Here is a 25,154-nt window from a genome sequence, read left to right on the forward strand (position 1 = left end):
GTGTGTGGATCTGATACGCATCAGTGAGCAAATGCTATTTAATGAGACTGCCGCATTTGAGGGCCACAAGCTGTCATTTATTACACTTATTATTATTCTTTTTACCATCTATTCCCTTAATTTCTTTGTGTTAAAGCTCTCCTATTACACTAGAAATAGTTCTCAATTCACAATTAACTAATGTGAAGTCATTCTGATTTTGGAATGTGATGAAAACATCAGCTAAGATGGAGATGTCTAACCCCTAAATGTAATACCAACAAATAATGAAATTCATAGGAATAACTGTGCCCTCTTGCTTCCCATTATTTTTCAAATCATCAGCTTTATCTGCTGGTCAATGACAACACGGTGTTAACTGGAACACTTCATCCTGGGGAGAAGAATAAAATAGAGAGGAAGTCAACCAGGCAAGTCCCTCAGCAGGACTCTCCAACACTGCAACTCATGGTAGGTTTGAGATTATTTTTCCTTTGTGTTCTCTGTAATAGTTTGCATTCACTTATTAAGATTCTTTTAATTATAGTGCACATGAGGATAATTAAAGTGGACTGGATTGTTTTGCACAAGAGTGATTTTTCCCTCTCTGCCGAGTGATTGTTCTACAGGGTATTAGAGAGTATTACAAAATCTGTGGGGTTTGCCTTCAAAGCCCTATACATTTTAGAGGAAAATTCACTTGACTTATTTGTAGGTTGCTCACTGCTTATCAAAGTGAAAGTTATCATTTCATTTATATTAACTGCTGAACCTCCTCCCCTTCCTCTCCCTCTTCCCCTGACCTCAATTACTCCCACAAATCAGATTAGCCCTGTTGACTTTCATCACTTCAATAATTAAGATACAGAAGCTGAACCAAATGCCTTCCAAGCAATTGTCCTCGGAGCTCTAATAAGAGCACATTCTAATAAGTTCTGGCAGCAGGGTGTGTTTTCTCTGCATGAACTTTAAGGCACCTGAAGATGTATTGAATTTGGCATGTTCTCAGGAAGCCCTTTAGGAACTCTTCAGTAGATGCTCACCTTGGATTTTACTATTTTATTTCATTTCCATGGTTCAGTAGGATAGATAGCACAGTGATCACACAGAACTGCTATTTCTCCTTGCTTTACGTTCCCTCACTGAGTGCCCAAAACAGAAGGCAAATATTTATGTGCCCTTCTGCAATCCCAGTATATTTCATTGACTGGGACACTGTGGAACTCTGCTGCCCTCCTCTTTTCCCTTGCACATGAACACACCTATCTTCCCATGATGATGCAGCAGATACAGTGGAGTCATTTACCTCTGAAAGTTCAGGATCGCATTCTCAGATGGTTTAAATTGTTTAGCATCAGAGACTTGGAAGAGATTAAAGCAATTTTCTTATTCATTAAAGTAAAGAACATACATGTTCTTTATTTTAATAGACATGTTCTTGATGTTTGGGTTTTCTTAATTAAGTTTAATAGAACAACATCCTCCAAAAAGCGATTTGTTACCTGTACATTTCCTGTTCGGAAGCTGTTTGAAACAAATATTGAGGTTGCTCTAATTTCTTCCCAGGTCCAGAGCTGGCCACTTCTGCTCACTTTAACCTCAGCCTTCATTATTGTATATTCCTCCTCTTCCCTTGTATAGATCCACAGGATGCTTCATCAGGGTTTTCCCCGATCAGCTAATGAAGCATAAGTATTTTAATCACTCATTAATCATTTCCTCGAGCATCCTAAAACCTCTGCTCTGCAATTGCTTCAGTTTATCTTTTCTGAATATTGATTGCCTGGGATTGTAGATGATTTTCCAGATAAGGTTTTACCGGGATCATACACAGGAGTGGTAGTTCTTCCCTGGCTCAATTTTATCCTGATAAAAAGTCAGTGAAGCCAAGCCCAAGCTGTGCAGCCTTACAAGTAACAACCAAGAGCAGCCACCACTTCATTGTGGTGAAGTTACTGCTAGCCAAGAAGAGGACCATCAGCCTGATACAACTTTAGCCACTGTTGTTTCTGCTCCCTGGAGCTAGATCACATCTGTTCAGCACAACTGTGCTCTAAGCAGAGGTGTCCACAATAACTCCATTAGTTCCAGGACCAGGGGCCATGCACCTTGTGTTCGTGAGGGGCTGGGACTCAGCCATGGGTCCAGAGCCCCTGGGAGTCTAGCTAGTGCTTGTGGGCTGTACTTGGCCTCTGCATGTAGATGTGCCATATCCAGTAGCTCTTGGTCACACTCCACTGATCAATGCAAGCTCATACATGCAAACATGGACAGATAACCAAAAGGGGATTTGGATTCTGGCCATCTGCTTATTGCTTATGCTCCCTTGGCCCTGGATTTTCCCATCTGTGAAATAAGGGATCAGACTTGGTCTCCATTACAAAACCTTTGGGTAAGTCCTGATAAAATGATGCAAAATAAGCAGTGCAAAACACTCAGTGCCTATGTGATACCTATTTTGCCAAATATAAATATACAGGGCCCAGGAGACAATAGTAAAGCTGTTCATAACATTCTTAAGATTTTATTGTCAGACTTCAAGAAACAAGACTCTCAAAAGTGGAAGGAAGAGCAAAGCTCACCGCTACTTCAAATCCCTCTTTTACAACAACATAATGTGGTCATCTAATGCAGTGCTATCATAAAATTAAATCATGCTCACTTGTCATTTTGTATGGTCTATACTGACAGATTAAAAACTACATGGCAAAATGTAATTTCCCAAACTGAAGGTATAAGGGGAGTTTGAAATATCTTCCTGCACAGAGTCTGCTCAGTCCCTAGTCCTCATGATAATAAAGCAACAGTCACAGGCAGATAGAATTTAGCACTGCTGTCTGCCTTCAGGGCATGAGCAACACGTGTCCCAGCGGTGCCAAGGGGAAGAGGAGTGACAATTACAGAGCATGCCAAGGTTATCTGTTTTCTTTAGAGAAAACAGGGGGGGAGCTTTTCAAGTTTAAAATCTTACAGATACACAGGTAAGAAGTGAAAATGTTTTTTCCCATCCTGCTTTCGAGTGCAGGGTGCAACTCTTACTGCAGCTACCCAAGACAGAAATGCTGAGCATGGGCTACACCACTCACCCCCGCAACACATCAAGACAACACAGTGCTCTCTAGAGCAGAAACCACTCTGGCTAGATCAACCTCTGCTTCCACAAGAATCATTCCCATACAGAGCTAGCAAGATGATAATAAAATGCTATCTACAAACTACTGGAGCCGGAGCTGTGTATGCCTGGAGGGAGATGGCGAGGAGCCCAAGTACCTCTGCTTCTGCTACGTGTCTTCATGGACAGGCTGCTGTCACAGGCACGGACATGGGTGCCAATCTGTGCTCTCATCCACAGCACAAACCCCATCAGTACAGACCAACTCACCCAACTACATCAAGTCAGTTCCAAGGTACCTGGAGGTGCTAAATCTGTTCTTAACATGGAAGCAGCAGTAGGAACTAATGCAGTGCCAAAAACATAAGGGCTGAAAATACGGAAGAACTCTGTTAAGTTCAGCCTAAAGCTTACTGAACTGAGCTGGAAAGTGACATCACTGATGTTTAGCTCCTGCCCATAGTGATATGCAGGGATTTTTAGTCCAGCACTTAGATCATGGAAGTGGCCAAAAGCTGCACTTGGAAAAATGAGAAATGGTGTATAATGAAGCACAAGTGTCCCTGTGCACTCACACACATCAAAACTAGCACAGCCATTCAAAGACCTGCTGCTGTTACAATAGTACCCCGAGGCTGTGGCACCTGACAAACTCTAAATTGGGAAGAAAAAACACCCAGCAATTTAAGCTTACAGTCAGCTTAAATCCTTTCCATAAAGCAAGGATAGAACATCTTAGATACTTATCCTAAATAAACTGCAGGAATTCTGCAACTTTACCGAAAGTCGTATATATTGAAGCTGGCTGTGAGCTCTGGCACTAACTCTAAGCTATAGTGATTAAAAGGTCTGGTAAGATTTATCAGGCTTGATAATGCACTCTAGTTGATTAGGATTTCCAGCTTCAAACCCAGAGTCGATGCAAGTTTTCAGATGTGATGTAAATTTGGTATGAATTGCCTTAGTCCCAGTGTTGGAAAAGCAGAAAGGCAGCACTTCAAAATCGAAATGAATCCACTTTTTGAGCAGAAAGGCACCTCATGCCTGGCAGGGAAAACCCCTTAGCACAAGTGAGAATCACACTCTGTAAATAGGCAGTAAATGGGAAGTCAGGCCTATAGAACAATGATTCTTGTTACTTCAATGATATCTCAAATCCTTCTCTCTGCATTGAATAAGCCTCCCGCTAATCTTCTACAGCCTCTTTGTAAAGGGATTTTTACTATGTAATGGAATGATACTGAAAGAAATTACACTTTAATTAAACAGCACTGAACAGAAAGACACCTACCAAAAAAGTCAACGTGTAATTCCATTCCTTAGGAGTTACATATGCACCAACCTGTACAAATGGGTTCATTTTCAAAAGGATAAACCCAAGTCAGACATGCATATCCGAAGTCACTCACATACTCAGCCAGATCCTTAGGCTCTGTGTAACTGTTTAGCACTTGTGGTCAGCTGCATCAGTATTTTCATGCCCATCCAATCACAGACAAAAAATGAGAACATTTTAATGCTTAAGCTGCGTTTCAGGCACAGTGAAATATTTCTGTGTCAGTTCCAAAAGGAGAATACATTTGTATGGGAAGCTGGATGCTTGCACTGATGCTCCCTCATTTAATCTGGACTTATAATATTTATAGCATGTGAAGGGACCTTTTGAAAACCAGCCGAAGATGGACTAAAAGCTACAAGATTGTACCCTCAGTAAAACAAATGAAGTCCTTGGAAGAAACATGGCTTAAAATTCAGCTTAGGAATGAAACATCTATGAGATTTTATCATAGTTGTGTACCCTAGAAACTTGACTGATGTCGTTTTGGTTTGTTCTTTTTAGAATCTTTCTCACTGTCACAAGTGACAGCTTCTCTGTAACAAGCTTTGTGAAGGAATCTACCTTATTTATGCTTAAATGCATAGATAAATGTTCTTTGGGATTTTCAAATCCACCTTAAGCACAAAAAAATTCCCACAAACCCATACATCTTAAGCCAATACGCTTCCTTTAGATGCCTAAATAACTTAAAAAGACACACAACTGTGCAGGGATGGTCAAACAAGGTACAGTGTTCAATGGGAGCACCATCAGCCTCCTTCAGAAGCACAACACAAGCCCAAGTTAGGAGGAAAAAGAGAAAGTCATGAATACATGAATCATTACAGAGCACAGTATTAAAGCACTCGCATGTCTGTGAGGTGCTCTCGAGACTCAGCAGCATATGTCATCCTAAAAATACAGACCAAAACAACATGTTAGCTTCAGTTTTGTTGTTTACATTTGTTGGCAGCGCTGAAAATATGAAGTGGGATTTAATAGAGCTGAAAGCGTCTCACTGATTCATTGCTCAAAATCTGGACCTCAGCATTCTCTTTGAGTCATGCGTCTTATATTTAGCAACAAGCAAATGCCTTGTGATTCTTAAAAATAACTGTGAAGAGGCTTTAATCAAAGCTGAGCAGAAGAAAGTAGAACTGTCCTGCACTTGTTCTCTTTGAAACCTCTCTTAACACCCAGCAAGCCCCTATTTCTTGCATCAAAATGCTGATAAAAGCTTAACTGCTGTTCTTGGTAGTTGGCTGCAGCAGAGATGGGACATGAGCAAACACTGTTAGGCTCTACTGACACACTAAGGCCACCTCTGTTAGGCAGGGCTGTAAAAAACACAGCATCCACATCCAAGCTGCCAGCCCCCAACGGCAATAGACACAATAACAGACAGACCCTCCCTATTCCTCTCCCAACCTTTTTTCCCAGTTAAGATCCGCAGAATCACATCAAAATACCCAGACACTTTCCAGTGTAGAGATCACATTTCCATCACTGATAAAGCCAGAAACCGAACTACTTTGCCCAGGCCAATCTTGCTGCACCTCCACCAGCCCCATTTAGAAACCAAGTAAAACCCTGGTGAGCAGTCTTATTTTCCTTTTAAAGCAGCCATTACAAATTTCACTTAAGGTTTATGTAAGAGGCTGGCAGACCCATTCCATGTACTGGAATGTATTACAGGAACTACATTCCTACTCAAGGTAATTCAGACACTGTTTTCATTAACATCAGCCTGTGTTCTTTACAAGCTCAGGACAAAGAGCTGCACATGCCCTTGGAGCAGACACAGCCACGTCCATGCCACTGTCCATGCTCTCTTCTCCCCAGCAATCAATCTCTGCTGGAGAGCTGCTTAACCAGTGACAGCACTCCAAGTATTGGCTTCCTTGGTTGCTACTAGCATATATTAGGATGCCTTGAGCAGAAAAGCGTTTGTGCTGCCCACTTTACTCATTAACATCTATTTTCACTGCCCTAGGACACAGCCATGCTGACACCAGGTACCAAGAATAGAGGAATTCATTCAAAGACTATAAAAAGTTACAGGCAGCTCATGCTGACACATGGAACCAAACACAGATTCTCTCATCTCCATCCAGGTCTTCAGTCTCAGAAATACCCTCTGTAGTGTGTGTCCTTCCCATATGCTTACCTGCAAATCGACTTCACCCTCAGTCCTACCACTGAGTCTTGGCACAACCTCCTGAATCCTGGCACTGTGGACACTCCCTCCCTGAGCCCTTTGGCAATATGTGGTAACTTCTAGCATATTCCAGAGTAAGGACCCTACATTAAATGATCGAAAAATCAAGGATTTCATTTAGATAATGCAAATCTGCTGCTAACTACAAAACAAAACTTCATCACATCCATTTATCTGCAGATAATATGGCTGACGGGACATTCCTTTCCCAACTCCATCAGCCTGTTGTTATCCATACAAGGTGTGCAGGTGCTGTTCAGCACCTCTGCGCAGGCCATACTCCTTGTGGGGAAGCTGGTGTGGTTAAAATACCCAGCAGTGTGACAGCCCTTGTCAATATTTGTATTGACAGATTGCCAGTACAGAGAAAACCTTCAGGGACAACCCCTGTGGCGAGAGGCACCGTGGCAGCAGATGTATTCCCAGCTGCAGCAGCCCACTGGAACAGGCAGTACAGCGCCTTTTGGCAAAGTGGAAGCAGTGTAGGGGGATAGATTGGCTCTTCCTTGTGTTTCTATCTGCCTCCTCCTCATCTAATAAGGCAGGGAGACAGATGCCCTCTCCTAAATAACGTAAGCTAAGCTGTTGGTACTGTCCAAGTAACAAGAAGTTCATTTTTAATCACCAGATTCTCTTCTTGGACTTAATATGCTGCCTACAGCTTTAACTGCAGACCTGCCAGAAAGTTACTTAAAAAGCAATGAAGTTTTTGCTAGCTGTATTTAAAGCAAACCACGAATACCCTCTTGCAAATCTCATGTATTCAAATTAATCAGATTTACAGTCCTGAATGGATGAGCATGCAGGAATAAAAATTCCTATACAAATAATGAATTCGCTCAGTCATCCAAAGCAGCAAAACCATCTCTGTAGCTCTCTTATAAGCATAATTGCCATCCTTGCTCCAAATTAAAGGCTTTTACCAAGAATCCATAAGACCATCAGGGAAGCTGTTTCTGATCTACAAGGGTGAATTAAGATTCTTAGAACAAAGAAAACCAACCCCCTGGGTCAAATGTAAGTGTGACCTGCCTGGAGTCCATGCCTTAGTAACAAGAGGGCTTATCTGCATGCTCCTAGAGGCCGTAGTTTCCATAATGAGACATGAGGATGAGATGTCAAATGTTCAGGGCACTGCCTGACAGTGCAAAAGTCACAGCTCTTCAACTGCTACGTTTCCAAGATATCACTGCATACCCAACACTGAAACATGAACACATCTCTTGAGAAAACAGCACAGAAGAGTGTTTAAGGAGAAGTATTTGTGTCAGCCTAGTGCTGTTAACACAGAAACATGTTTGTGAAGTACTTCAAGATCTAGCCTAAAACTTCCTTCTGCAGAAGTTTCAACACATCCAACATCAAGATCCAACACTCCAGCTCCATGTGTGCATTTTGAGAAGGTTCTTCTACAAAATCAATCCCGTCTTCTGACATTTTCACCACTGCCATCATAGAAACTGGCTTAGGAACCATTTTAGTATTTTTTAATTCATCTTGTACTGCATTTATTCAAGAGGGCCCCAGGCTGTATGACTTGGTTCCCTGCATTCCCTGGATGCAAATAAACTGTCACTATGATTTCTAACGCAAGCACTTGGCGTAATGCTGCCACTGAATTTGGTCCTGGGTGTTCCTTACAAAGACAAATGGCAACTGGCTGTTTTCCAGTTACTCGCCTACCCAGCTCTTAACCTTCATCTCTTCACAGCTCCCTTCCCCTTCGGCAACTGCAGTCACTTGGCACAAGCAAAACCCAGTATTGATCTGGAGCTGGTGTGAACATCACCTGGATGAGGAAAGCTCCACTCACTGCCCTTCTCATTCCACCAATGCCAGACATCACCAGCCACAAAAAGCTGCTTTTCCACAGAAGGAAAAATACAAGAACACTACATATCATCATGGGCAATAAAGCCAGCAATGTTTGGTCAATCATGGGATGTAAACTGATCTCAGGGCTACAGATCAGCTTTGCATTACACAAATGATTCCTTATAGTATCATTTAAGGATGTGCTTTAATCCCAAAGCAGTACTCAGGCTATTACTTTCTTATGAGTGACTTCATAAATGGTGATTACCACTAACCCACTACAGTAAATAGGGAGAAACAGACAGCTTTTATTTTCCCCACAGCAGAACTGTGGGAAAATACATGGATATTTTATGCTTACTTAAGCAGCAATGATCCATTCTGAGATCTCTTATTTCCCAGACTCTGCCCCTCAGGTGGGCTTCAGTCATTGCTGGGGCAAGATAACTCTAAGGCAGAGCTGAAGATGATTTACAGCAGTAAGTGCCTTTAATTGAATGTGAACTATGTCTTCCAAACCCTACACCCCATTCACCTCCCTGGACCTCAAATCAGGTATCTGTTTTTCATTACAACACATCCATTCTCATTTTGGTCATCACAGAAGCTAACGTGTAAGAACAATAAGAAGAATCCTCACCAAGGGCAACCTGGCAACAGAACAGACACATGGAGCAGAACAGGGTTGGACCATTTTTAGCAAATGATGGAATTCTGCTTTAATGAAGGCTCTGCGGACATGAAAGGCTATTTTTACTATTGGTAACTTCTTTATGCCCAGACTCCTCCATCAGCTGCGCTGTTACAGACTTCAACCTGAAGCAAGTGCTCTGCTAAAGGGCGAGTTACCATAAATCATAAGAGGAGAAAAACCTTCTTCTTACTAAAACCTTATTTGCAAAGCAGAAAACCGAATTTGTCAGCAGCACCAGGAACCTTGCTAATTCAGAATTATTTTTAACTGCACATCAAGAAACATGGTTATAAAACTATCAGCTGGGTGGATGCACACTGAATATCTTCATTTTGTGTAAAGCTGCTTGGCTTACTTTGTACTCGCCTGAGGTTGAATAAAGATTTCCTTTCCTTTTGTTTTAAAAGCACTTCTGGAGAAGTTCGAATCATTTTCTGGTGGTGCCAGGGTCACGCTTCCTTTTTTGTTCACTGTGACAGGAGCCTGATGTCTAACACACACTTCCTAAAGCACCACAAAGAGGCAGGCACATTGCATTCAGGTGCTCAGGTGTTTAACTTGGCCTGAAGTCAATCTGAATTTGGCCTGCACACACACTTCCTAAATAAGCCAGGCTACACTCAACCTGCTCCTGGTGAAAAAAGTCTTGCAAAGGTCTGAGTAACAGTTGTTTGGAAGGTGAGAGCTGCAGACTGTATCAGGAAACATCACCTTTCATGGGGAAATGAAGCCATCATCAATATTATGATCTCAGTACATTGGCTAAATGCAAGCAAATACTGAACTGCAGCTATTGTAAGACACGTATTTCATACCCAAAATAAATCATGTGGATTTGGGTCTCTCAGAAACTGCTATGAATGCACAACATAAGCAGAGGAAGCCAAGCAAGGGCATTTTCCTCCATAATCTGCACCACAAGAGAAATTAATGTCACATTTGTGGGTTAGAAAGCCTGTGTTTTAGCAGCTTAAGATAATTTGAAGCTTCTTGCCAGGCTGTGTAGCCACAGACACACTCCAGCACTTTCAAAACGCCAGCTTTCCCTGATCACTTCAGCATTTCCAATCACTGAAATGCATTGTATTGAGTAATGTGAAATCCACTTATACAGGAATCAGAAGGAAGAGGCACTCTTGCATCCTACTGGTGGTCAAAAATACTACTGCACTCCTTCCGATGTAAAAGTGATGATAAAAGAACATCTCTCATAATTTGGTTTCTCCAGCTGAACAGAAGCACTTGCCCATAGTGCTAAATGGATGGCAAAGAGTTTTGGAGGATTCTCCTGCAGACCTGAGAGCAGCAGCTGGCTCAAACTTCATTCGTCTACCAGCACCAGGAATGCATTAAACCCAGAGCCGATACAATAGAAGCTGAGGCATAACACTGATCAACAAAAAGGATCTCGGCCACAACAGAGCGAACAACAGATCCCAACACGTTGCCTCCTATACCACGCAGACGATGTCTAAGAGGAGCATAGGTGCTTTATTCCTTTTAAAGATCTGACTCTTACCCATAAACATCATCTCTTTTCAACAAAGTACTTGAAATACATCACAGGGACACTGCAGAGCCTGGGTAATAAACATGCCAGACAATAAGACACAAAATCAAAACCTCAGTGGAAAGATACACATTAACACTACTTCAGATCCACAGCATAAAGCATGGGTTTTCTGCAGCTTATTAAGCACAGCAAAAACAGAAAAAAAACCCACCTCTAAATGCTTTGGAGGTGAGTAAGTTGGCAGAAAAAATTGAAGGGTTTTGAGATCTTCAAATGAAAAAAGCCATCAAAGGCAAAAAAGAACCAAAAGCAATCGGTGCATGCACACAGGAAAGACTCTCAATGGGTGTAATTCTCCTAGGTCAGGTCCTTCCAGACTCTCAAAGGGTACACAAATTAGACACAGGCTCAGTTTTTATGGTGTTATAAGTAAAGGTGGCACAGAATTGCTTTTATTCTTAACGCATTGCTAAATTGAAAGAGGAGCTCTGATCCTGAGCTGAACAGCATCTGCAGTGGTACCCATATGAATGCTTTCCTTCCCAGTGCTTACCCACACAGCAAGGCAAAGCAATGTAAATGCCATTTCAGCTAATTACAAGGCTACGAGCAACTAATCACAGCACGTCAGTCACTTGAAAAAGTCACCCTGAATGCCAAGGGTATAAATTAGCAATCGAAATATTTACATTTGCTGAAGATGCACTTTGCCCCAAAGGGTAAACAGAGAGAACTGATGCTGATTTCTCCTGGTACCTCACCCCTGGAAGAAGAGAAGCCAGCAGAAACTGCAGCAGCTCAGAACCCCAGGAATGATTCAGTGCATCACAGCAATGGGCACAAAGCAAATCCTGCTCCAAACGCAAGTACAGAGGCCCCATGCCAGGCAAAAGAGCTCCAATTAATATTATCAGCTTCCTAATGGGCAGCCTGCAAAAACGCTCAGTATTCACATTCCGGCCTTTTAATATGAGGACATGATCCTCTCGTGTGTAACTGTGGAAAGCTCCTTTGTCTTGCATGAAAACACATCACTTCCAGCAGCTGGGAACAGGCGCTTAAACGTTTATTTTCCTTTGAAAATGTTCCATTTTCTAATAAAAAGATTTTTTCAACTAATTGTTATCTCTCTGTGTATTTAAAAGGAGCATTAATTATACTTTAAATAGTTTCCAACAAATCCTCCCCATCCTTGCAGATTCCAGTATTATCTAGTAAATTAATCCTCAGCCACTTATCTGACTTAAGGTTAATTGATATATGACTCAATCTCCTTTCTTCCCACAAAAATAAAGCAACACACATCCTCTATTGATAGGTAGCTAGCTCCTAGTCATGGATTTCTATATACAATTACCTGTTGTCACTCACAACTCCTCCTCTCTCATATCTTCTATTATGGATCTTCCTGTGTTCAAACAGGAATCTACCTCCAAATTCCTTCGCACTACATCTTGCAAGGAATTATTCCAGGTATTCTGGAATATTCTCTTGGGGAGAGGGGAAGGACTGGGCAGAGATGTGCATGTGTAAGGAAATAGCTGCATGGAGGCACTTAATGCAAAGCTCAGCATAAGCTGCACACCACAGATGCACAAGTCAAGACCTTTCTGTCATCTTGTTGATGACACAGCTGTGCTGGCAGGTATAAAAACAGAAATGCAGAATACAGGACGTTCTTAAAATGCTACAGACCCTCAGGAAAGAAGGGACTCCAGGCTAAGGGATTAAGAACATGTGATGATGACGATGCATGGCTGCAAGTCTATGGATAACGAAGCAATCTGACACTGCTCAGCCTGTAGAGGTGAGGACGTTTTTCCTGCCCACAAGGTAAGTCACTTCTCTGTAGGAAAAATAACCTAGAGAAAGCCTGACACTCAGTTGCCTTCACAGCCGAGAGAAGACTCTTTCCTGCAGCCCTCTGCTGCCCTTTGCTGATCACCTTGACAAACGATTTCGCTGTCAGCATGCACGAGAGCCTCTACTACTGCCCATAAATACCTGGAGGATTTACTACCTATGAGAGGCACAAGCAATTTTCCAGCACTAGATATGTATCTCACTTGTGTGTGCATGTGTACAAGCCCAACCTATAGCCTCTCTGAATTATTTATAGACAAACAAGTAATTAAAATTTTTATTCTGCCCATTTCAAAGGGCGGGAGAAGAAACGGCGACTTCTTTATTCTTTCATCAACAAAGCTGTTGCCCAGCCTCGTAACTCTGTCTGCATGCTGTAAAGAACTGTGTAAGTGGCTCCTCATCAAATACGCTTTGCATTTTATGTGATGTACTGAAAAAGTAAGTGGCTTAGTGACTTCCTCCAATGTCAGAAAGGAGAGTGCGCAAAACACATCCCTCCACATCTCATAAACCACTTTCCAAACACAGCTTCCCAGGAGCATCAGGAGATGTTGCCCGGTTTTGGCTGTAAGGACTCTGGGGGTTGGGGGATGAGCGACCAGCTCAGCAGCAAGAAACAAAGTTTGTTCTTGCCTTTCAAAAGCTGTGAGCCTTGCTTAGTCTTCCTGTGCATTTGTGCTCTGTTCAGCTGAACACCTTTGCAAAGGGTGCCTGCAGAGGTGGCAGGGGAAGGCAGAGTATTTATGAGCACGAGACAGAGAATCAAGACTCTCGGCTTCTATTTCCAGCTCATTCATTTTCTCACTCTGTGACCCTGAAAATAACTACTTGGCCTTTCAATACAGAACTGGGCATAACCAATCCTACCTACTACACCCCAGCAATGTAAAGGCGGCTACCCTCTGTTTCAGAAGAGCTCTGGGTTTCTTCTAAGAAAGCAAATCCCGCCATGGTAGGATAACTCCCTGGCTTCATGGAAGAAGAGTCTGCAGTTACATCTACAATCCATCACCTTGGTAATCCAAATGTCAATGAATACTTAGAAAAGAAACACTTGGAGCTAAGGTTAGGGCTGGGATGCACTAGGAGCCATGGTTCTACTCAGGACCAACTCTCCTGCACACACCCAACAACCCAACCGTCCAGCACAGGACCAAGTGGAAAGAACTTAAGACAATCACCTTTAAAGAACGTAAAAATAGGAGAATAAGAGTGGGGCCAGACCATCAGGTGATTATAAAGATAAATTAGTAAGGGTGTTTGGATGGTGGGTTTCTTCTTGAACTGGTAAAAGTACAAAATCAGTGTGAGTCAGTTATTTCCCCATTCAGATCGATTCCCTCCGGTGGTTCCAAGTGTCAGGAAAATTTGAATAGTGGGAATAAAATGAAGCCAGAGGCTTAGACAGTGCTTCAGCCATGACACGACCTGTCTTCTCAGGCCAGTAGGACTGGTCTTTCACAGAAGTGTTTTTCCACTGTGAAAGGATTGAGAAGCAAGTGGTTTAGTGCCTAGTCAAATGCCAGAAGCAATGCTTCCCTCCGGGAGCTGAGACATGCAAAGAAATGTGAGTCACAACAAGATTTTTCCTTTCAAATAATAAAAAAAGCCCACAACCACTATAAATATCACATCAGCCACCTAAAATGATGAGTTCATCAGCTGCTCAGAAATGAATGGCTGCAGAAATCAAATCACTCTCTGCAAGCAGAAGTTCTGTGTCGATTACAGACTCCAAATGTCTCACCGAGTGCTAAGGTGTTAACATTTTGCCTGTTTAATTGTGCCAGTGGATAGAAAGAAGATAGTCAGCATTTAACAGAAGTGCCCCATGCAGAGAAAAAGTGATTTACAGGTCAGAGTGGAACAGTGCTTTTACTAATTATGCTAAAGAGAAAGCTGCTGGGCACTCGCTGGCTTTGGAAGAACACCGCACTATTTCTTGTGCTGCGAGGCCTCCTTGGCAATATTTCATTGCAGCACCATGAATTTAATCACATCAAAAAGTCAGCAAAGAAAAATGAAACACACACGGGTCTTTTTCCCTGGATTGATACTTAGCAAGAAAAATAGACGTTTTCTTAAAGAGGCAGTGGGCTACATGAGATTTCACACCTCTGATTTCACCTTTGGGCTCAATTTGGCTTCCCCTTCACATCAATATAAATCAAAAGTAGTTTTATCATATTCAACACAGCTTGGTTGCAACTGAGTTTTTCCCTGCATTTATTCTAGCACAGCAGGGATATGAAATGATGGTGTTTATACCTCAGTGGATATCTAAGGTGGCAGAGGAGCTCCCTTGACACAAGGGATGGGTTTGGAATGCCTCCATGCATCATGGCTAGTCAAAAAGACATGGAATCACTAACATCAAACACCACTGACTCAACCCTCTAGCTCCAAACTCTCATGAATCTTGGCTTTGTCCACAGAAAACCATTAACATCCAAATGGAAATATCAACATATTTAAAATATAAGGTGTTGATAGTCATACCCCTGTCTACGGACACAAAGCTGATACTAACAGAAAATAGCAAAAGAAAACCATATGGCATAACTGAAGAATAATGCTTCTTAAGGCAAGCTGCATTATCTCCAGCAGCACATGAATTCCCCTTCCCCCAGTATCTCCTTCTACATCTAATCACACCACTAACCTATACCACTGCCTTTTAATGAGCTGTACTGAGCTAAATACCTGCCTCGAAAACCAGGTAGGATTAAATGCAGTTGCTTCAGCTCGAAGTGTAATTAAAATGAATTTATATTAATCCAGGAGAGCTGAGAGAAAGGACAATGATTCATGAGCAAGACTGCTGGCATTTGCAAGTGATCTAAAAATCATTAAAAATTAATATCTAAAAACTCCTAGTTAGGAAATCAGCCATCATTGGATAAGCAATCCAGGGTCTTCAGGGCATCTGGTCCCTATAGGAGACAAACACCCAGCTAACCTTCAACAAAAAGAAAATGCACATTTGCAACCTTAATTTTTTTTTAATGAAAAGGATGAAAATGACTGCTACTAAATTACACTTATTGCCCTATTCACAGTGATTATAAACACCATCACAAGCAATAATTACTGGTCTCGCTGGGGAAATCTGTTATTTTTACTAAATTCACTCTTTACAACAATAGTGGGTTGAGTTTACTGCAAGTTTGGCAGACATTTTGAAAGCTTTTAAGTGACTGAAGACAGTTTGCTTCAGGTTTCCTGACCTGTTTTTCTTTAAACAGACAAGAAAATCCTAAACTGGAAATGAAATTACTTGCCTGAATGCAACCTAAAACATTCAAAGTCCAAACTTGCATTTATAGGCATTCATGAAAGGGTAAAGGCCACAAAGATGATTATGGGATGGGATCATCTGTCAGATAGGGAGGGTGAGGATGTCAGGCTCTCAGCCTTGAGGAGAGAGGGCTCAAGGGGAACTCAATGCATCTAAGTACCTAATGGAGGAGTAAAGAGCCAGATTCCTATCTGCTGTCCAGAGACAGAATAAGGAACAAGAAATCCAAGCTGAAGTAAAGTAAGTCCAATTTAAACATTCCTTCCCATGAGAGTGATCAAACACTGGAATAGGTTGCCCTCAGTAGTTGCGGTATCTCTGTCTTTGAGATGGTCAAAACCCAAATGGACATACGTGGTCCTGAACAACCTCCTCTAGTTGACCTTGCTTTGAGCAGGGGAGAAAGGACAGGACTACCTCCAGAGGCCCCTTCCAACCCCAGCCCTTCTGTGGTGAAGCCTACGTACATTAAGTGATACACTGAGTTACCTTTTACAGTAGTTTAGAGCAGCATGGAAAGCAAATCTAAGCATGGAAAGCAAATCTAATCATCCACTTTGCCAAATATTCACCTTTCAGCTTTGTGCTTGTCTTGATGGGTCATATCCCTTTGGAACATCTTTGACTTTGCCTTTAAATAGATGTGTACATTCACCAAGCAATCAATAAGTCCTGTAGACATATTTATCGGTCCCTATTCTCTGTAATTAAACTCAGCAAGAGCAATAACACCACCATTAGCGTTCATCCTTTCAAAGTTGTTCTCTGGTTCCTTTAATCTGTCTGAACAGATGGAGTCTTGCACTATCACCTTGCAAACTTTTTCCTTAGCTGTTAAGCCACAGAAGAATTTAAGAGGAATAAATTAAATGCTACAAATGCTTAATAATCACTGTCATTTCTTTCTTCACAAGAACTAATGAATAAAACATATTCATAGAAGGCTAGTCTCTGGGAAGCAAACACAAAACGTCCTACTGAATTCATCACTTCGTGCAAGAGATGTATCACCAGTACTTGCTTCTCATGGAGCATTCATCTTACTATGCTAACCCACCAGAAAACCCTACTGAACTGGGACCCCAGCCCTGAATCACAAGTAAGCCTGATCACAAGACCTATATGTGATAGTTCTGCTAACCTATCAAGGATGCTAATAACACTGCAGTTCATTCCTTCTCCAGTCTGTAGATCAATCGTGAGGACTGAAAAGCACTCTAAATGCCAAAACTCCCATCACATTGGCAAGCGCTCAGTTGTAAGATTATTTGTATCAAACTTGGTGAGATTATTCACTCAGTCAAGTAATTGCCAACAAGAGGGCATCTACAGCTTGGCCCACTGTCAAAACCAAGTGTTTGAGACATCGTTTGGGGTGCAGATGACAGGATCTACTCAAGGCACAACTGCTTCTACCTTTATCTCCATAAACCTACATAAATGATTACAGATGCAGATAAAGTGCAAATAAAGCCTTTATCACAGGCACTGTTTTGTGAGGGAGACTAAGTTTTCTGAAGTCAATGGAAATACAGGAACATTATGAAAGAGACCCTTCTTGTGATGCTGAGTGATAACAAATTTCTCCCCCATGAGCAAAGTTAACGGCATGCCCTCTCTGTACACAGGATTTCAGCAGTGTGACATCTAAGGTAGCTCTTCTAAATATAACAAAGATGCATTAACTTTAACTGATTTAGCCTTTCATTCATTAAAATGAATTCCAAAGCCTGTAAACAGGACCTGGACTAACCCCTATCCAAGGTGCCCAACATAAACCACAACTACCAGGTTACCAAATGGAGATTGGTTTTAATGGCAAAAAAAATTCAGGCTCACTTCTTGTGGATAGTTTTTCTTGAATATGGATGTATTAGTTGTGTTCCCAGATTACACGTTACACATGACACTGTTATTTAAAGGAATCAAGGTAAGTATACAAGGTATTGTCCCTGACAAGTTTAACTACAGCTCATCAAGAGGTACTTCACTGATCAAAACCCAAAAGTGCTAACATACAAAAAGAAATCCATAAAGCAGATCTCCACTAAACCCAATTAAGTTTATGGGGTCTTGGCATTGGCGTTAACAGGATTTAGATAAGGCTTTAACCTCACTGTGACTTAGATCACATACTCGAGTAGACAGCTAAATTGGCTCTCTGGGTATTGGCAAGCAGAATCCAGTCCTGATTGATGTGAAAAGCTCTTCCTGCAATGGTCATCTCAGTCCAGAGGTTTACAGGAAGAGGGGAGGGAGAGGGGCTGGAGTGGAGCAGAGCAGCAGCCTTGCAGGGCTTTTTAAGGATCCCCTGACTCTTACCTTTAGTTTTTCAGAGAAATAACTGCTTATCTGTAAAACAGGCATTAGCAAAATGTGTTCTGGGTTTTAAATTGAAACAGAAGGACTCCTACCTTCACGTTTAACAAATCCACTACCATGCCATTTAATACTCAAGAATTGCTAATAATGAAAGCTTCTGAGTGAAGAAAAGAGTAAGCCTATCAACAACCTTCCCTTGTGCAGAGACACACCACAACATTAACTCTCCACATTCACAGGGCAAATGCATTCCCTCCCATCATAATTTGAATCTTATTGCACTACCTACATTTGCTCTCAGCCAAACAGAAAAAGGTTCCTTCTACTGGAAATCTTCAACTGTAAAAATCAATTGTGGTACAGAGTAACTTACTGAGCATACACGACCCAGGATTTATAGACGTGATTGCTGGCTGTTAGCTTCTCTCGTGTTCATTAATTACGTATTTATAGACACCTCATTCATACAGAATGATTTTTGAGATGTTTCACCAAATTGAAGACATGGACCATGCAGCCCATTATCCTCGTCCATATGTTTAATGCAGCTGACATCAGTAAAAACTTTGGGAGACGGGAAGCATAACACCCCTGGATACTTATTTTGGTCACGTACAATGTGCTGGAGGCTCATACAGATTTTATAGACTTTGTGCCAGGTTGAAAAATACTGATCTGAGCAAACAACCTCCTGATGGTGCAGTGGCTGCACAGCCCTGGGGAGCCAAGTTCTTCCTCCAGGATTTGGATTTGCAATACTTCCTGGTGCCTCTATACTACAAAACATGCTCCTTCACTTATCCTCAGTACTGAAGTTATTTTGCCTTTTGAATTAGAAGCTGCTTACAAATACTGGAGAGTCCCTTGGTAAATGTTCTTCATGGGTTTCACATACAGCATCTTCCTACCTGTATTAACTACTACAGCCTCACGTAATTCTTCCTGTTATTTCCCATTGAGGTAAAATTCACTGAGAAAACATCCAGCCAAGACAATTAAACATAGTGCATAAAGGGTTTCATTGGCACTCTGGAATGCTGTTGACAAAATTAAGACATTGCTTACAATTACACTCCTAGTAATGTATGCAGCAGGGAGATCCTGCCAGCACAGGCAATGCCAGCTCTGCTAATGAAACCCAAATCAATCTGACAGCAGAATGATGGGAGACTTTGCAAACAAGTACCAATGGTTTGCAGGTGGTTTAGGCAGCTATAAAAATCTGATTTATAGAGGCTCTTTAATTCTTCTTTTAATTCACCTTGGGGGAATGGATCCTAATAAAACATCCTGCCATGTTACAAATGCCAAGCTGGTTGAGAACCAGTGTGGTTCAAATACAGTGGCTTTGAGAGATTTCATTGCCATTTCCAATTGTTTATACTCAGGCTACACTCCCTCCCCTCTCTCAGATACAGATTTCATAGCCTGGTATATGTATTTACATACTCCTGCATTAGAGAGAACTCCAATAGAGGCACAACCAGTCTTTAGGTGAAGTTTAGCTATGCCTTGTCCTTAAGAGGCTGTAATTTATGCAGCTGGCATTGTATATGGAGGCACATGCCCACTATCAATCTCACTGCAGCACCATTTCCACTCTAAAGTAATGGGCAGTTCAGTGTTCCTTGGTGTCCTGTCTGCATAAAACTGGATAGCCCAAAGGGGACCTCTGGAACAGACTTTTAAACTTGGCTATGCAAGATCACTGTAGTGCAGAGGAAGGGTTCATAGCACCAAAAAATAGAGTGCAAAAAAAAGGAGGATGAATTTTAAAGAGGCAACCGATTCCCTGTGATTACACAAAACATTCCACCTCAAATAGATGTCTAATAGCTCAGATTCCCTCTATACTGAGCTGCCAGAATACTGTAGAACTCCCTGCTTTCTGCAGCATTTGTATTCCTGTTGCCTACTGCAGTCGATTCAGATGAGATCTTCTTGCTGCTACTCTCCTCTGCAAGCACCTTCACAACAGAGGGGGATTTCAGAATTAGGTTTTAGTTTATTTTGTAGCTACTGATCTCTATAGGAATTAATACATTTGAAAAAGGACCAAATATTACACAAGACTGAGTTTACTCAAAGCACGCGAGATGAAAAGAGGACTTGTATATTCACATACATGTGAGTGTTAGTGTTCTCCTCTCCTGAGCACTAGATAGAAAACAAGAAACCATGGCTCAAAGTCTCCCTGGGACTGGTAGAGCTGCTGGCTGGAAACAAACAGTAGGAAGGGTAGAAAGGAACTGGGGTCTCTAGCTCAACCTCAACACCACATAGGTTCTTGAAATAGAGGCGTTGATCCTGTCTGAGCTCCCAGACAAGCAGACAGATCAATCTGGGTGGCAGAAAACTTATTAATGTCATTTGTCACGAGCAGATTTTACACAGAGACAGCACAGAAGCTGAGAAAAGGCGAGTTACACACAGAAACAGGAAAACAGCAGCACTTCTGCACAGCCAGATACCGCAGAGCATACCCAGGGAAGCTCCTGAATTGCTACCAGGGGGTGGAAGGGATGGATTACTTTCCTCATCCCCTGACTGATAAAAGCAAGTACTGTGAGAGCCCACATTTCTCAAAGGGTTTAAAAAGGGATATCAAGGGAAAAGCAGGACAGCAGATGCCACCATCAGCCGAGCTCCTCGCCAGTAGGACATTATGAGATCCTAATATGTAAAAGCATAGGGCACAATCTTTGCCTGCCTAGCAGCTAGAGGATTAGATCATGATATGGACCTTCTAAGTGGAAGAACTTGATTGTATTCTTATGCGTTCTAATGCCATTATAGACATGTGAAAGGTCGTCTTTGTAGCACTGTAAAAAGTGGTGTAAAGCACAACTGAAATAAATCAGGAGTAGTCCCAGAGCACTCCTGCTGTCTTAAAAGACGTTTCGTATAAACTCTGTGCATAACAAGGGAAGACAAAAAGGATGTTAAGGTGATAAACAACACCAAAATCAAGGGGAAGACTCGCACTGTATATCAGCACTGCCAGTCACTTTTACCATAGCAGTTCCTAAATAAGCAACAGGGACCTATCCTGTACCTATCAGAAGAGACTGTCAACATGCTCATTTGATAGCATAGCACAGGCTTTTCTAGCACAACAACTAAGGGGTTCCTTTCATCCCAAACATACTTTTCAATGCACACACAACACTTCACAGGCTGCTCAAGAAGGCTTGGCTGGGTTCATCAAAAACCTTCAGACACCAACATCTCCAAAGCTACAGCAAAAAGAACTTCTCTCTACCTGAAGGATGAGTAAGTTGAAGAAACATGAATACACATTAGCTTCAAACCAATGGGTGGCAGAAACACTGCAGCTACACTTACCACAACACATGATACAAGCAACCCCATGCTTCTCTTCCTTTCCAACTCCTACTGAGCACTGATTAAATACCTATGTGGAGAATGAGCAGCACCTGCTGAAACAAAGCATCTGCAGCACCTGGGTTCTCCCTCGAGGTCTCCAATCTTGCTGCTAATTCAGCCAAACCTTGTTTAGTTTTTCTAATTTGCTAAGTGCCTTTTGAATGGCTACAGCTGCATAAGCCCTTGGGTTTAGTGCTTTCTACATCACCTTCCTTTCCTACCCTTTGGGCAATATTTCCCCCATTTTCTTGTTTAATTTCTTGCATGTTTACCTGCTAGACCACACTGGGAACGTGGCTACGTTTCCAGTTATATGATAGAGGGTATTGTCAGTGTGACTCCATTAACAAATAGATCCAATTGTAGCCCAGCTTCCAGAAGAAGCTCTTGGTGTGACTGCCATGATGATATCCTAAGAGCAAATTAAAGAGAAGAGAGTCTCAGATGCTGTGCCTACTGCATAAGTTATCACCAGAAGAAGGAAGAATGATGGAACAAAGCAATGAAGAAAATCAGTTCCTTAACTGTATCTGAACACTTCCTAAATCTGGGTAGTGAAAAGTTATTTCACCTTGGTCAGATGGACTATTTAAAGGAACAGTCCATACACACACATTGTAGAGGTGTACTGTTATCACAGCTGTATATTTACAGCAGCCCTGTGGGGACTGTATGATTAAAAATAGAGAAATACTGTTCCTGCTAGGAAAGGATATCATTCTGTATAGAGAATAAATGAACAATTTTCTCCTGAGGAGGAAGCAGGTGGAGAACTCAAAGGGGTGGTTTGTTGCTATGGGGCAGAGCTGAAGGCTCTCATTAGTAACCATTCAGCGCAAGTCAACCTATGTAGCAGTACTAATTAGATGCATTTCTGAACAGGAAGCCCAGAACCTGATCTGCTTGGATTTCCTCTAAGTCAAAGGGTCTCATGTACTTCATAAATTGAAACAGATACAGAAATGACTGCTAATTTTCTGCCACTCCCATAGATCTTGTATTAGCATTAGCAAGAGGGAAAGGAAGGCAGAGTGGACAGGCAAAGGGCATCTGTTAGTATACTCCAGTCAAGTAATAGAAAATTATAGGTCACTCCAATTACAGCTAATTAAACTTCAGGTGATGAATTTGACATCTAGATCCAGGCATACCCACCACAGCCCTTTGTAGCTGACAGAGCACAGGGCTTTGCCTGTGTTGGTGTATTTATTCTCCAGTACGATTTCACTCAGAATGTGAACTCTGTCCAGGTCAAGGAGGAAGCAGAATGAGAAGCTTAGAGTTCTCCAGCATGACAGCAGGGACGAATCTGAAGCCTTAGTCTGACACTGAAGAAAAGCACAGCAGCATTTTGCATATTTTCAGCCAACCAGGTCAACCTTTTACTGTTTGCAGCTTTCTGTTTACAAGTAAAAAAATCCCTTTTTCATATTTGTTGCCTCTACAAATCCTGTTCTTCCCTGACACTGTGACAGGGCCGGAAACCTCAGTGCCACAAAACGCATCCTCAAAAACTCTGAGCCCCAATCTCAGCCAGTCATTGTAGTGCAGCCTTTCTGTAAGAACTCCAAACCTCACTTCAACAGCTTTTACCATGTACGTGATCTCTAAACAGCAGTGCATTTGTTTAAAGCTGTCCAAATGTTCAAGGCCAGGCTGGATGAGGCTTGGAGCAAGCTGCTCTACTGGCAGGTGTCCGGGATTTGGAACTGGATGAGCTTTAAGGTCCCATCCAACACAAACCTGATTTAAAACCTGATTTAACCTAAGAAGCGGTTCCTTAAAGCTTACGTGAACAAACCAGGTCAATAGTTGATCACATTTTAAACTCTACTTGCAACAAAAGAGGTAGATCTTATAGTAGGTAACTCCCACCTCTGGGTTTAATGGCACTCTGTGAAGAAGAAAGTGATTTCTGTTTAGCAAACCTTCCTGTGCTGACACAGGAAAATCAGAAAGAATAACTGGGAGTACAAAGAGAAAGTGGAATGGATCCCTGTGTTTCACTGAGCAATGCTGCACCATAAACACATTACAGAGAGAAAACGGGACTGAGACACTGCCTTCATCTCAGTGCTGATAGAGGGGTTTGTTGATTTAACTGCAGCATCCCACAGTTCTCCTGCTCCCTTCCTCTGGCAATGCAATCTGTGGTGGCCTCCAGCAAAATGAAAACCACAGGCCATGGTTATTTCTCCTCATGCATTAAGTGCCTTCTCCTGCTTCCTGAATTCTTAAACCTTAATTCTAATAAAAGTAACAGGTTGGCTGATAAAACCGTACCAAAGCCTTGCACCCTCCACCTGACAAAGGGTGCAGTCTGAAATCTCCATTTTCAGTCACTCTAAGCCTCCCTTCTAAGGAAAACACGCAGCTGATACTGCTAGAAATATGTTCATTGCTTGTTTTCACTCTAAGACCCTGCCATCTGGACTGCTGCGCATCTCAGGGGCCTGGTCACGCTGATCCAATTGCCCTTAATCTACCCAGCTCTTCCCTCTGCACATCACACGGGCACTCAGCCACCCCAGCTTAGCTCGTATTCGTTAATCCCTGCCACTAAATGCATGGAACAGATGAACCACGTCCAACTCTGGCCAGCTGAGATTCACAGTATGTCTTTGGGACTGAGCATGGAGCAGAAAGCTTTAATTTCTACATATGCTTTTTAATAGGATTCACAGAATTTTTGACCTTGCTCAGTGCTTCAGGACCGCCTGAGCCGTGCAGCAGGCTCACTGGCAGCTGGTGGGAAGAAGACACTGTCCCATCACATCCTAATTACATCGAGGACATGCAGGTGTTTGCCCTTTTACAAGTCCACAGAGGCAGAGAGGAGATGAGGCTTTGCCAGCCCCCGCTGCTGCTGGCTGCTGTTGCATGAAAGGCAGTTTAATGAAAAAGGGGTTTGTTGCACTTGGGGAAGGATGGATGGGGCAGGAGGTGTCTTTAAAAATGAAACTTTCCTATCCTTAGGAACATGTGTAATAAGGTGAATAATAGCTTTAGTTTAGCTCAGGGCAGATGCACAAATCCACAACAGAAACTTCCATGAGCTGCTTTGGCTTTCTGGAATAAAGTAAACTCAATGATCATAGAACCCAAGACTGGTTTGGGTTGGATGGGACCTTAAAGATCATCCAGTTCTAACCCTCACCACGGGCAGGGACACCTTCCACTAGAGCAGGTTGCCCCAAGCCCTGTCCAACCTGGCCTTGAAGACTTAAGATAGAATCATAGAACAGTTCGGGTTGGAAAGGACCTTAAGATCATCCAGTTCCAACCCCCCTGCCATGGGCAGGGGACACCTCACACTAAACCATGGCACCCAAGATACTCCTGCTCTGTTATTTTTAGCAGGTTCATCTACTGCTGGTGGGCAGGTTCATTCCTAAAGGAAGGCTGTAACTTCCAAAAAGTTGGTCTTTACAGTCACCTCAAGCACAATGATGGGAGAACTCTCACACCCCTTTTTTTCCTCTCCCTTTTTTGACAATCTCTCAGATTTTAGCATCAACAAGATAACAGCCTCACCACTGTTACCAGATTTGAGTCAACAGTTCTAGTCCTTTAGTGCTTTAGCTATCAGAGGCAGAGGGTGGTTCTTACTATTCCCATTGCTGACTGCACAA

This window comes from Neopsephotus bourkii, unplaced genomic scaffold, assembly GCF_033783945.1.
Source record: "Neopsephotus bourkii isolate Nb327-2 ecotype Australia unplaced genomic scaffold, CSIRO-AGI_Nbou_v1 NB_346, whole genome shotgun sequence".
NCBI lineage: Eukaryota > Metazoa > Chordata > Aves > Psittaciformes > Psittacidae > Neopsephotus > Neopsephotus bourkii.